Source organism: Rana temporaria, chromosome 5, assembly GCF_905171775.1.
Source record: "Rana temporaria chromosome 5, aRanTem1.1, whole genome shotgun sequence".
Lineage (NCBI taxonomy): Eukaryota > Metazoa > Chordata > Amphibia > Anura > Ranidae > Rana > Rana temporaria.
In genome coordinates this window covers 163,479,664-163,494,337 of record NC_053493.1, presented here as the reverse complement: position 1 = coordinate 163,494,337, position 14,674 = coordinate 163,479,664, and positions in this window count along the sequence as shown.

Below are 14,674 nucleotides of genomic sequence, written 5' to 3'. Positions count from 1 at the left end.
GCGGAAGAAGAAGAGCCCCGCCGAAGACGCCGGAGGAAACCCGCCGGGGTGGTGGGGGCTTTTTTAAAAGCCACCCCCCCCCGGCGGTGGAAGAGAACCAGACGGCGGCCCCCACCCACCCGAAGACGTCAAAGAAGAAGCCCCCCCTGGTAAAAGAGCTAATAAAGAAGACAGGGGGGGCCTCCGGAGCAGAAAAATAAAATATTTTAATACACTGTGTGGTTTATTTGTGTTTTTACCACTTTTCTTGCAGGTGAATGGGTAGGGGTACGATGTACCCCATACTCATTCACTTAGGGTGGGGGGCCGGTATCTGGGGGCCCCCTTATTAAAGGGGGCTCCCAGATTCCGATAAGCCTCCCGCCCGCATACCCCGACAACCAACGGCCAGGGTTGTCGGGAAGGGGCCCTGTCCTCATCAACATGGGGACAGGGTGCTCTGAGGTGGGGGGGGCCGCAGTGCGCCCCCCTGCCCCAGAGCACCCAACCCCCCCATGTTGAGGGCATGCAGCCTGGTATGGCTCAGGAGGGGGGGGGGGCGCTCGCTCGTCCCCACTCCCTTCCTGGCTGGCCGGGTAGCGTGCTTTGGATACGGGTCTGGTATGGATTGTAGGGGGACCCCCTACGCCGTTTTTTCCGGCGTAGGGGGCTCTCCTTACAACCCATAACAGACCTAAGGGCCCGGTATGCTCCTGAGGGGGGACCCATGCCGGATTTTTATTTAAAATCCGGCGGGGACTTCCCCTTCAGGATTCATAACAAACGCCGCACACGTGTAGAATTGGCGGGAATCCAAGTCGGATCTCCCGTCGCTTCTATGACGGCTCTGTCTCCATCGCGGCAAGCCAGCTCGGCGCTGGCTCCCGCGATGGGGCTCGTAGGTGCTCAATCTCGCCGAGAAAGAGAGCGAGATTGACACAAAATAGGGTTCACCTACTGTATATGTATTGTGAACTTTTGGGGGTTGTTTAGCTCTGCGGGATTAAGTGCGTAAACTGTTAACATTGAACCAAAAAGGGTTTTATTTGTAACCAAACCAAAAAACAACGCTTCATTCAGCATACGGGGAAAAATATAAAGTACAAGTCTGCTTGTCTCCAGCATAAACAAAAAAAAAGTATTTTTGTCTAAAGCACAGCAATAAACCAAAACAAAAGGCACATAAGGTTTTAGGTAGGTCTTCACCCCAGAACTTCCAGCCCTTGCTGACCCTTTATCAGCTTCTCAGAGACACACAGCTTCTTCAGACAGATGCACTCCCATACTCCTCCACACACCCTCTATCAGCACTCTCTGTCTTTTTAGTGTTTTTTCTGGAAGTTCTTAACCCCCTGTGTGCTTGACTGCCAGTGGTCATGAGAGGAGGCTCTTTCCCTCCCGAACGTCCCTTTAGAGCCTCCGAAATTCCGGGCCCCAAATAACACTCTAATGCCGCGTACACACGATAATTTTTCGGCATGTAAAAAACTACGTTTTCAGCATCTAGTAAAAACATATTTTTTTCCAACTACATCATTAAAACAACGTTGTCCACACACGATTGTTTAAAAATGCTCTAGCAAAGCGTAGTGACGTACAACACGTACGACGGCACTATAAAGGGGAAGTTCCATGCGGATGACGCTACCCGTGGGGCTGCTTTAGCTGATTTTGTGTTAGTAAAAAAAGACAAGCTTTTCTGTCTGTTACAGCGTGATGAATGTGCTTACTCCATTACAAACGGTAGTTTTACCAGAATGAGCGCTCCCGTCTCATAACTTGCTTCTGAGCATGCGCTGGTTTTTAATGTCGGTTTAGCCCACACACGATCATTTTTTACAACCCGAAAAACGACATTGTTTAAAACGTTGTTAAAAAATGCAGCATGTTCGAATTTTTTTTTTTGTCGTTTTTCAGAACCCGAAAAATTATGTGAAGCCCACACACGATCATTTTAAATGACATTTTTTAAAAACGTTGTTTTTTACATGCCGAAAAATGTGTATGCGGCATCACAAGGACAGAGATGACTGTAGGCCGTCCTCTCTGGATCAACTTTTATTGGCCGGAATTTCTCACCCCCTCTGGGTTACCTCCTGAACACTATACCATTGCCTTAAAGGGACCACACTCCAAAAATTGGTGCAACATAGCGTCCGTCCAGGGCCCAACCCTGGCGTCCTGTACAATATATATATAATTTTGACTATAGAGGATATTAAACATTAATAGCTGGATTCAGAAAGACTTACGCCGACGTATCTACAGATACGCCGCGTAAGTGTAAATATGCGCCGTCAGATCTATGCGCCGTACCCACAGAACTAGATACGCCTGAAAATAGGCTTCTTCCGACCGACGTAACTTTCCTACGCCGGCGTATCGTGGGCGCATATTTACGCTGGACGCATCTGGCGCTCCCCATTGATTTCCTATTCAAATATGCAAATGAGGGAGATACGGCGATTCACGAATGTGCGTACGCGCGGTGCACGTAAGTCGTACGTCCAGCCTAAAGTTATTCCATCAAAAAGCTGGTTTATCTCTACACCAGACTTGCAGACGTCAGCTGGAGAGCAGCTACAGCAGCACCGTTACGGACGAGCTGAGCAACCCCACTTGCAGGACAACACATCTGTCTGCCAACATGCCAGGGGCAGCCGTGGTCCTAGCACTACTAATGTGTCCACCGGCATGTAGGAGGGCACGGGAGAGGATATACCACACAAGCATGAACGTCTTTGGCATGGGTGATTCGGAGGTGTATCGCATCTTCAGATTCAGCCCTGCTGCCATCCTTGAATTAACCACAACCCTGCATGATGACATCACCAGCAAGACACATCGCGTACATGCAGTGCAGCCACTGGTCAAGGTACTGGCAACACTCCATTTCCTTGCAAGTGGATCTTTTCAGCGTACAAGTGGAGTAGTGGCTGGGATGTCACAATCCACCATGAGCAGATGTGTGCACCACATGGGTCGACGGCGTGCAGTGACGTCACCGCGTTTACGCTAGGAGGAAGGGCTCCTGTCTATGCCGGCCGGCATTATTTTTAAACTGCCTGATTTGCACAGCATTGTGTAAGTAAGTTTTATGTTATTTTAATAAATTGGTGCGGTCTCCTTCCTTGCATATGGTTCACTGCCGTGCTGCATAACACGATCGCTGACAAACATCCCACATTCTGGTCTATCTGCTGTGGATCCTGAGTCCAGCTCTGGTCTGTGTGATATTTGGATTACCGTATGCTGGGACACCTATCTCTGAGAGAACCTGGTCTGGAGTGTGATTAATGCTTGCAATAAGCTTATCTCTGGTAAGCCTCATTCCATGTGGTGGTGGTACACGGTCCTTTCAAGTGCACTGGGGTGCTGTCTGTCCGAATTCTCGTTACTGCTTTATTGGACTTATATATTTTTTAAACCTTATGCTACCTACATATGGACTTAATTGATATTAATTTTTAGTTGGCGCAATTTTTTTCTGTTTTATTCTTACTTGTGTTAGATCACGTGATTGCAGCCTTCTGTGATTTGGTTATTACTTATTAATTTTGGGTTAGCGCAATTTTTTATTTTTCAGATGTGTGCACCAGGTTGTCCCCGCAATCCTCAGACGCATGTCCCACCACATCATCAGACCGACCCATGAGCATTTGCGGCAGAAGGCAATGCAGGATTCCCATGCACCGTGGGGGCCATTGATTGCACACATGTGGCACTACGTCCCCCCGTGCCACAGAGCACATATACCGTAATCGTAAGCATTGGCATTCCATCAACGTACAGGTGATAGCCGATGCCCAATGCCTCATATGGCACGTCCGTGCCAAACACCCCGGGGCCAGCCACGACAGCTACATATACCGTCAAAGCAACATCCCAACAGAATTCAAACAGAATGTGTACAGGGACAGCTGGCTGCTTGGTGAGTGACATGGGAGTCAGGCATGACTGTCCAACCCCATGATGCAGACATCACGAGGGGCACATGCATGGCTAACATCCTCCTGTCTTTTCCCTTCCAGGTGACTCTGCATATGCACTTGGGCCCCATCTCCTGACTCCATTCCGGAATCCCCAAACCAGAGGAGAGAGAAAATAAAATGCTGCACACATACGTATCTGTGCAGTGGTGGAACGCACATTTGGCCTCCTGAAGTCCCGTTTCCGATGCCTGGATAAGTCCGGGGGACCCTGTTGTATTCGCCAAACTTTGTGTGCCAGATCATCGGTGCATGTTGCCATACTATGCCATGAGAAAGGGCCTGGAGATTGACATATGTAATGACCTGACCCCCAAACCCCAAAGTCCCCCCCCTGCCCGAGGCTACCCCGTCTGCTGAGGGAAGAGCAGTCAGGAGATGCCTCGTGGTAGGCATCTTTGCACGTTAAACACACACATTCATCATGGCACAAGGAGAATGCACGCATGCACACCACTGTGGTCCCTAGCTCACACACACACACCACATCCACCTCACATTGGATTAGACCAAGTCCACAATGCAGGACTTGGGAGCAGCAACGCCGCGCCAAGGCCCCAATGGTGTCGCTGTCCATTCATACCACATTCACACGGTCATGGGGATAACTTCTCCCCGACGACCCAGGGTGACACACCTTGCTGGCAGGTATGTCACCCCCACATTCACACACCAGTCACACTGTAGCCTGCACTACTGACCGTGTGCAGTCATAAATTAAAAAAAAGGCTCATATCCTGAGCAAATAAATAAAATAACTCATATCCTGAGCACATAAAGAAAAAAACACTCATATCCTGAGCACATCAAAAACATAAAGAAGCTCATACTGTGAGCACAAAAAAAGGACTTATTTGCCCTGACGTGGGATGCGCCTCGTGCCACAGCTCTGGCTCCTTAGCTGACTGGGGGGAGCCTCGGGTGGGGGGGGGTGGGGCATCTGGAGGTGGCTCATCCCCAGGTCTGCCACTCCTGGCAGGTGATGGCTGCCTGCCCTCCAAGGCCACGGCAATGCGGCTGAGGAACAGATTGGTCTGTGCCTGCATCCTCAGCTGGCGGGTGATGTTGTGCCGCTGGTTGCTCTGCCTCTGCCTCCCCTCCTCCTGGATTGCAGCCGTGTTGGCCTGGACCGCCACAGTCAAGGTCTTAACCTCTGACACAAGGTTTGCTGTGGTGGCCTGCAGCTCCCCAAGGCAGGTGACCACTGCAGTGCAATTGCCACTGACATCCTGCTCGACATCTGTAATCTGTGCCGAGGAGGCCAGGCTGTCAGCCACCCGGTGCAGGTCCCCGGCTATTTCCCCCATATGTCGGGTCTGCCGGGCCTGGTCCCTTGCAATTTGTTCCTGCAGGGAATCAGCAACACCCCTGGTCTTCTGTGTCACCTTCCTGGAGGCAGAAGATGCTTGGGACCGTGAGTATGGGGAGGCCCTTGAGGGGCTTCCCCTGCTGGTGGCTGAGCTGGAGGGGCTTACCCTGATGGGGGGAGGTCTGAGAAGGCCCAGGCAAAACAGAGGACTTGTCTAAATAGAGGCAATCCTGATCAAGGGTCACCGTCTCCTCCTCAACCACCTCTAGAGGAGAGGTGTGGCCATTCCCCTCCACCGCTGGATCTTGGCTTCCCAGGGGGTCAGGCTGAGGATGTTCTGGGGATGGTGGTGTGGGATGGCCACCGGCAGCAGATGGCCCCACTCCCTTCTGCACATCTGTGGATGACACAAAACATTCACATGTTGGTGGACCCACACACTTGTCACATGTTCCCTTCCACCCCCTCACATGCTACACACCGGATAGGGGATAAAAAGCACTTACCTGTCCTCGAGGCCTGATCAAGGGAATCAAAGCCCTCCAGGCCCTCCAACTGCTTCCTCTCCAGACACCGGGCAATCACCTGCTCCTCCGGGGTCAAGCTCAAATCACATGGTGGTACGCCCCCATGCCCTTCTGGTGCTTCCTGATGGCGGCCACCTTATGCCGAACCTGGCGCCTCAGGTCATTATTTTTTTTAGAAATGTCCTTGGCGGTCCAGGACTCATTGGCAAGGGCACTGACATCAGTGGTGATAGTCTCCAGGATGACCTGTTTCCTGGCCCGGCTGGTCTCGCAACTCTGGGCACCATGGAGGAAGACGTCAAACCTCTCTATGGCAGAGATGAGGACTGTTGCATCGGGCGGGCGCATGTCTGGGCGTATTTATGCGCTCGGCGTAAGCCGGTGGGCCGGCGTATCCCAGGAAGTTGCGCCGGCGTAGTTGTGAGCATGCGCACAGGGAAGCGATCATACGTCCACGTCACTGCACATGCTCCGTTGATGATACGCAGTGCGTAAGCCACTGTTCCGCGCTCAGGCCATCATTAGCATAAGGTCACTTACACTGGCTTACGCCTTCAAATTTACGTTACGCTGGCGCAACGTTGGGAGCAAGTGCTTTGTGAATACTGTACTTGCCTCTCTAGGTTACGTTGGCGTAGCGCATATGAGCTGCGCTACGCCGGCGCAAAGATGCACCTATCTACCTAAATCTGGCTATAAATCTTTGTTACCAATTTTGCAACAACATTTTGGGCTTAACCATAATCCCTAGCAATTCCTCTACCCCATAAGGCAGTTTACACTCTGGCAGACAATTAGTAGGGGGAAGTTCCATGGCAATTTCTCATCAAAAACTTAGGACAAAGGTGTAAGCTATAATTTCACGTGTTGAGTAAAGCGAGAGATGGTTGCCATATGGTAGTGTGGGTTTTGTTAGGCAAGCAGGTTAAAAAGCATGTAGCCTGTTAGTTTCTTAAAAGGAAAGCTAACAATATATTGCAACAAGAAGCAAGGGTGTAACTAGGTCCAGGATTTCGAAGCCCCCCTACCATTTCTCTAACATCAAGCAATCAAGTGATGGTCCAATAATCAGTAAAGAAAAAAGAGAATTAGTAGCAGAAATATATATGAAAAAAGATTTATAAAAGGCTCCCAAAAACTTTGGGAAGCTGAAGACAGCACTCCTGACTATTTCTTCTGGGAAAGGCTATATAATTGCATATTACCTAAATGTAGAAACACTGGGCCAGATTGACGTAGAAGTGCGGCGGCGTAACGTATCGTAGATACGTTACACCGCCGCAAGTTTTCATCGCAAGTGCCTGATTCGCAAAGCACTTGCAAAGAAAACCTACGCTGGCGGCCTCCGGCGTAAGCCCACGTAATTCAAATGGGCGTGTGCCATTTAAATTAGGCGCGCTTCCGCGCCGGACCTACTGCGCATGCTCTGTTTCGAAATTCCCGCCGTGCTTTGCGCAAAGTGACTTTATTTTTTCCGAACGGCGATGTGCGTAGCGTACTTCCGTATTCCCGGACGTCTTACGCAAGAAAAAAAAAATTATTTCGACGCGGGAACGACGGCCATACTTTAACATGGGCTGTGTAAAGTTAGGGCACCAAAAACGACGACTAACTTTGAGACGGGAAACTAGACTAGCAGCGACGTAGCGAACGCGAAAAACCGTTGTGGATCGCCGTAACTCCTAATTTGCATACCCGACGCTGGTTTACGACGCAAACTCCCCCCAGCGGCGGCCGCGGTACTGCATCCTAAGATCCGACAGTGTAAAACTATTACACCTGTCGGATCTTAGGGCTATCTATGCGTAACTGATTCTATGAATCAGTCGCATAGATACTCTGAGAGATACGACGGAGTATCTGAGATACTCCGTCGTATCTCCTTTGTGAATCTGGCCCACTGTATATAATGCAGATTTTAATAATCATTATTTAAAAATAAAAGCTTTGTATTGTATGTATATATAAGAATTTGTACGTGAACTGTACACAACTTACACCTAGGAAGAAAATCCCATCCAGGCTGCCTCTACCACCCCCAAGATTGGCTGTAGCTGTCCTGTTTCAAGACTCCTGCCACTGTGTCCTTTTACTGCAATTCCCCAACAACAATTTCACTTTTACCCTCTAATTTTATTTTTTCATTATTCACATATCTCTAGACATGTTTCCAAGTATAGAAAGGGTGCAAAAAGTTGGGAAAAGATGAAGTAAAAACAAATATTTCTATGTAATGTGTACACATGTTTATGCCTAGAAAAAAACAATTTTATAACCACCACCCCCCACCTACAGGAATGCCATACCCCATTTGTAGCTAGGCTGTTTCCAAGCTACTGTCACTGTGTCCTCCTATTCCATAGTAATTCCACTCTTCCTCTGTGATTTCATTCTTTTACTTTTCAGCTATTTCTAGACATGTTTCCAAGTACAGAAATAGTGGAAAAGGTTAAGTAAAGATAGGAGAGTGATAGTTGGGCAGAGGATTAATCCTGCAGAGATCCTGGGAGTTTGAGACACTGATCCTTTATAATAGTGGGTGTAGCAAGGTGTGCAGAGGCAAAGACACTGTAAGAATGCTGTGCAAATACGGTGTGACATAAAGTATTGCAAAAAACGCCATTTTATTCTCTACGGTGTCTGAAAAATAAATATATAATGTTTGTTGATTCTAAGTAATTTTCTAGCAAAAAACAATGGCCCGGATTCAGATAGAATTGCCTATCTATCGGCCGGCATAACGTATCGCAGATACGTTACGCCGCCGTAAATTAGGGCGCAATTTCCGTATTCAGAAAGAACTTGCGCCCTAAATTACGGCGGCGTAACGTATGTGGTCCAGCGTAAGCCCGCCTAATTCAAATTTGGATGATGTGGGCGTGTTTTATTTAAATTTCATATGACCCTGCGTATTTTACGTTTTTTACGAATGGCGCATGCGCCGTTCGCGAAAGAATCCCAGTGCGCATGCTCGAAATTACGACGTATCTACCTAATTAGCATATTCCTTGCGTAAATATATGGAAGCGCCACCTAGGGGCCAGCGTAAATATGCAGCCTAAGATACGACGGGGTAAGACACTTACGACGGTCGGATCTTAGGGAAATCTATGCGTAACTGATTCTATGAATCAGTCGCATAGATACGACAACGCAACTCAGAGTTACGACGGCGTATCCAGAGATACGCCGTCGTATCTCCTTTCTGAATCCGGGCCACAGATTTTAACTTGTAAACACTAAGGGCCAGATTCACGTACCGCGGCGTATCTATAGTCAGGCGTAGCGCATCTCATATGCGCTATGCCGACGTAACTTAGCGAGGCAAGTACTGTATTCACAAAGCACTTGCTCCCTAAATTATGGCGGCATAGCGTATATGGGCCGGTGTAAGCCCGCCGAATTCAAAGTAGGCTGGTAGGGGGCGTGTTGTATGGAAATGAATCGTGACCCCATGTAAATGAAGCGCCTAACGAATGGTGCATGCGCGCGCATGCTCAGTATCACGTAAAATTTTCTCCCTAAGTTATGCCGGCTCAATGCCTGTGACGTGAAAGTAACCTACGCACAGCCCCATTCACGTACGACTTACTTAAACTACGTAAAAAGATACGCTTGTGCCGACGTCCATACTTTGCATTACCTGCACCTCATATAGCAGGGATAACGTTACGTCGGACGTAAGCCTTACGTAAACGGCGTAGCAGGCGCAAGTACATTAGTGAATCGGCGTATCTAGCTCATTTACATATTCGACGCGTAAATCTACGGAAGAGCCCCTTGCGGGCAGCGTAAATATGCACCCAAGATACAACGGCGTACGGCAACTTACGTCGGTCGGCTGAAGCCAGATTTCAGGCGTATTTGGTTCCAGAATACCGCGCATAGATACGACGGCGCATCTTTTAACTTATGCGGCGTATCAATAGATACGCTGGCGTAAAAGATTTCTGAATCTGGCCCTACGTCTGAAAAATACGCCAGTTCTTAAAAAAGCATTTACAGATGGTATACAGTATTTTCTACCCTGCTAAGTTGCGAGTAGTGAACAGAGGCTAGGTCCATTTCTTCACCACTTCTAGGGATGACTCTCGCTGGTTAGATGCTAGGGTGCGCCCTAGCCCAGCTGCTAACTGCTAAATGGCCAGCCTCTTTGCTGAATGACACTATCATTATAGACCAGGAATTTTGTTAGACTGCTCATAACTTTCTGTTACACTATAGCAGTCGATTTTGCCTATAGTCAGGATGACTGAGAACTATTCTGACTTTTATTCTGTCCCATGGCAGACTGTCATACTTATGGGTGAACATGCACCGATAATTTTTTTTTAACACTGAGTACCCATACTTTGTATTAAGTACTCGCTGATACCAATTACTGATACCTATCGCCTAGGAAGAATAGGTAGAGGGGTGGTTTGGGAGGTGGAAGGGGGGGGTGTGCATGGGGAGATGGGTGAGGCAGAGGTAAGGGCAGGGTGGGGGGAGGGAGTAGGTTGTAAGTGAAAGCTGGGTGAGGAGAGTAGGGGGCTGAGGACAGGATGGGGAGAGTAGGGGGTGAGGGCTGGGTGGGGGGAGTAGGGGGATGAGGACAGGGTGGGGGGTAGGAGGGTAAGTGAGGGCAGGGTGGGGGGAATAGGGGGTGAGGACAGGATGGGGGTAGGAGGATAAGTGAGGGCAGGATGGGGGGGGAGTAGGGGGGTGAGAACAGGATGGGGTAGGGAGGGTAAGTGAGGGCAGGGTGGGGGGAGTAGGGGGCTGAGGACAGGATGGGGGGTAGGAGGGTAAGTGAGGGCAGGGTGAGGGGGAGTGGGGGGTGAGGACAGGATGGGGGATAGGAGGGTAAGTGAGGGCAGGGTGGGGGGATTGCAGATTGTCAGAGACTGTGGACATGGCGCATAGTATGATGACATGATATTTTCATAGGAAATAGTCAGAGAGCCCTCAAAAATCAGTGAGGATCCCAGTAGAGCTATCAGAGGATTATCAGTATGTTGTGCAGATGAATCTTTATTTCATAATCCTTCAGGACCTTCACACAGATTGGATGATGACAGATAACCCTTAATGTTACTATCAATCAGGTAGACATTAGGTGGGAGGTGTGACAGCACACAGCACAGCTGTTAGGGACTTGGTAGAAGGCCGAGATGCTAGGAGGGCTCCCCTTGTGGCCGAGCGCAGCACACCACTGAAGGTGATACAGCAGGTGTGATGCCCACAGAAGCACGGGTGTCGGGAAGCTGGAACTGGAGACAGGCGTGCTTGGGTGGTCCAGGAAGCAGGAATCGGAGGGCAGACTAGATAGAGTCGGGAGCCAAGCCAGGGGTCAACACAGGAAATCAGTCCAGAATCAGAGTCAAGTTCAGGGAGCAAGATAAACAAGTCTAGTAGCCAGGCCGGGATCAGATGCAGGAAGCTGGCGAAGAGAAGTCAGGTGCAAACCAAGGATCAAGTCAGAAGGATCAGAGCAGGGCAAGCCGGGTTGGTACACAGATCAGGAACAGAAGATACACGGAACTCAAGAATGCAAGACAAGCTAAAGATACACCAGCGATGCGCCAGTGTCAGCAGCGGGTTTAAATAGGCCTGGCAATCATCACGCCGGGCGTGTGCCTATTCACGGCGCCGCGCATCCTTGTGCGCGCAAGCGCATCAGCACGTCTATTTTCCTGATAGTTCCCCCCCAAGGGGCAGCCTCCGGATGCCCAGGCGTGACCACTTTTTGGGGTGACTGCTGCAGAATCTCTGTATAAGCCTTGGAGCGTGTACATAATTTGCAGGTTCCCAAGAGTTCTCTTCTGCAGAATATCACCTCCGTTTAATTAAAAACTAAATTGTCCTACCTCTCCATCGACAGTCAAGAATGGACTCCACCTCAAATTCTGTTCTGTCTCCAACCAGGACCGGAGGCGGAGGTACCTCTTCTCTTCCTGGAAAATAACTAAAGATGGCATGTTTAAGCAATGACACATGAAATACAGGATGGATCCAGGACCAGCTGTTTAGATAAGGGTGATTGATACAAGCCTTTGGTGACTTGGGCGGTATATACCTTCCCTAGTCATTTATATTTGGTAAGCCCCCTTTTCTACCATTGGTGATGGCACTTCTGTCAAGCTGTTGTTCCATCTTCAAAATCTCCTTATGGTGAAGCCATCTTTATCCACATTTATTTGGACTCTAGTCACATGCACTTTCCTGTGGTGAAGTCACTCTTATTTCCATTAGTTTGGATTCCAGTCACTTTATGCACTCAATTTATTGTTATTATTTGCAAGCCTTTACTATATGTTGGCACACTAATATTTTTAGTAAGGTCACGTGGTGACACTTTAAGATTTAGTCATGTATTAATATATGTAGATTTGGTTTGTTATCTTTAGATGTGGGTTCTTTCCATATCTTTACACAGGTATTAGCTCTACATTGTTCCAATTTAACTTCCCATTCTGGCCGTTAGGTAATATGGAAATTAAACCTAGAAAAGAGTAAGGCCCATCGAGCCTGTCAGGGTCTCAACCCTTTGGCCGTGCCAAGATATTTTAAATTTTTGTGATCTGTGAAGATCAAGATAGGATGGGCGGCACCTTCAAGGAGGTATCTCCATTCCTCCAAAACGATCTTAATTGCTAAAAGTTCACGATCCCTGATGTCATAATTCTTTTCTGGCTGACTCAACTTCCGTGAAGAGAAGGCCATGGGATGAAGCAGTGCTTTAGCACCCTGACGTTGAGATAGTACTGCTCTTGTGGCCACCTCCGAAGTATCGATTTTTTAGGACATAGGGTAAGGCGGGGTCTGGATGCTGTAAGATGGGGTAAAGAGAGATTTGAGTTGATCGAAGGCGGCTTGCGCTGCTTCAGACCAAAAGAACTTGGTATGTTGGCGGGTTATCTGAGTAATAGGAGAAACAATGGTGGAAAAGTTCTTTATAAACCTCCTGTAAAAGTTTGCGAAGCCAATATATCTCTGGACACCCTTCTTGTGGGAAGGTGCCGGCCACTCCAGGATAGCCTTGACCTTCTGAGGATCCATAGTTATTCCACCAATGGCGATGATGAGCCCCAAGAACTGGATTGACGTCTTCTCAAACTCACACTTTTCAGCTTTAGTTTTGTACAGACTGTGAATTCTGAGGATGCTCAGCACATTTTTTATGTGCGGTTTGTGAAGTTCCAGAGAGGCAGAGAATACGAGAATGTTGTCTAGGTAGACGACAACAAAGTGGTCTAAGTACTCCCGGAAAATGTCATTAATGAAATATTAAAATGTGGCTGGGGCATTGCATAGCCCAAATGGCATTACTACGTTTTCGAAATGTCCGAATCTTGTTCTGAATGCGGTATTCTACTCATCCCCTTTCCGTATGCGGATTAGATTGTAAGTTCCGTGCAGATCTAGTTTGGTAATAATGCGGGCTGTGCAAAATCTCTGGAAGAGTTCGGGAATGAGGGGGAGCGGATAGCGATTTTTAAGGGTAACCTTGTTTAGTTCCCCCTATAGTCCACACAGGGCCTTAAAGTCTTGTTTTTCTTCTCAATGAAGAAGATACTGGCACCGTCAGGGGATGAGGAAGGGCAGATAAATCCTTTAAATTTTTTTGCCGATATATTGCCTCAGTGTCTCAAGCTCAGTTTCAGAAAGGAGAAAGATCCGTCCGAACGGAATCTCTGCTCCTGGCAGCAACTCGATGGGGCAATCATATGAACGATGTGGGGGTAGAGTATCTGCTTTCTTCTTGTCAAAGACATCTAGAAAGTCCTGATATGCTGCAGGTATACTGTGGTTCACACTAGGCGTGGGTTGAATGGACAAACAACTGGAAGCGTTCTTGGATACAGGAGGATTGTGCGCCTGGAGCCATGGGATTCCCAAAATGACAGGGAATAGAGGAGAGCTCAATACATCAAAATGTAGGAATTCCTAATGGCCCGAATTGATAGAGGTCAGGATGGGGACAGTTTCTTGAGAGACGTGCCCTTAGCTGGGCATTAAGGCATTGACCAGATGAACAGTCAGCTTTTGCTTCTTCTGGTAGAGCAGAATAGCAAGTCTCTTTGCCAGTGGTAGATCCAAAAACCAACTACACACCCCGGAGTCGAGTATTGCCTGGAGATGGATTTCTTCTCCTACTAACTGTAATGTGATCTGAAGAGAAACATGAGCTGAGGAAGACTTGGATGCTTGACAATAGACCGGCGTACAGGAAATTCGTTTATGGGGCAATTGTCTATGTAGTGTCCCAAGCCCCCACAGTAGAAGAAAAAATGTGCCCGTCGGCGGCGGAATCTCTCCTCTGAAATAAAGCTGGATGGAGCAGGCTAATATGCATGGAATTTAATATGGGCCGAGCTTCAGAACGTATTCAAGAATGTATTCAAGCAGGTCTGGAGGTTTGCATGCGTTCAGACTGGCATACCCGTAGGCGTCTATCAAGCTGAATCATAAGTTGAATGAGATCTTCTAGTGTTGAAGGGGTCTCTACTCTGGCTAGTTCATCTTTGAGGGGATCGGACAGCCCCAGCCGATACTGAAATCTTAAAGCAGCCTCGTTCCAACCTGAATCTCTGGCCCTGGTGTGGAATTCCACTGTGTAATCCTCTGCAGGGCGATGGCCTTGCTGTAAGGTATGTAGAGCAGCCTCAGCAGTGGCTACCCACAAAGGATCGTCATACAACCGAGCCATAGTTTCAAAGAACTGTTCTACAGAGTCTATAGCAGGATATTTCTGTTCCAATAGACAATGGGCCCAAGCTTGAGGGTCACCACTTAGTAGTGAAATGATGAACCCCACTTTTACTGATTCAATGGAAAAAGTTTGTGGCTGCAGGTCCAGGTAAGGGTGACAGGCGTTTCTAAAGGCC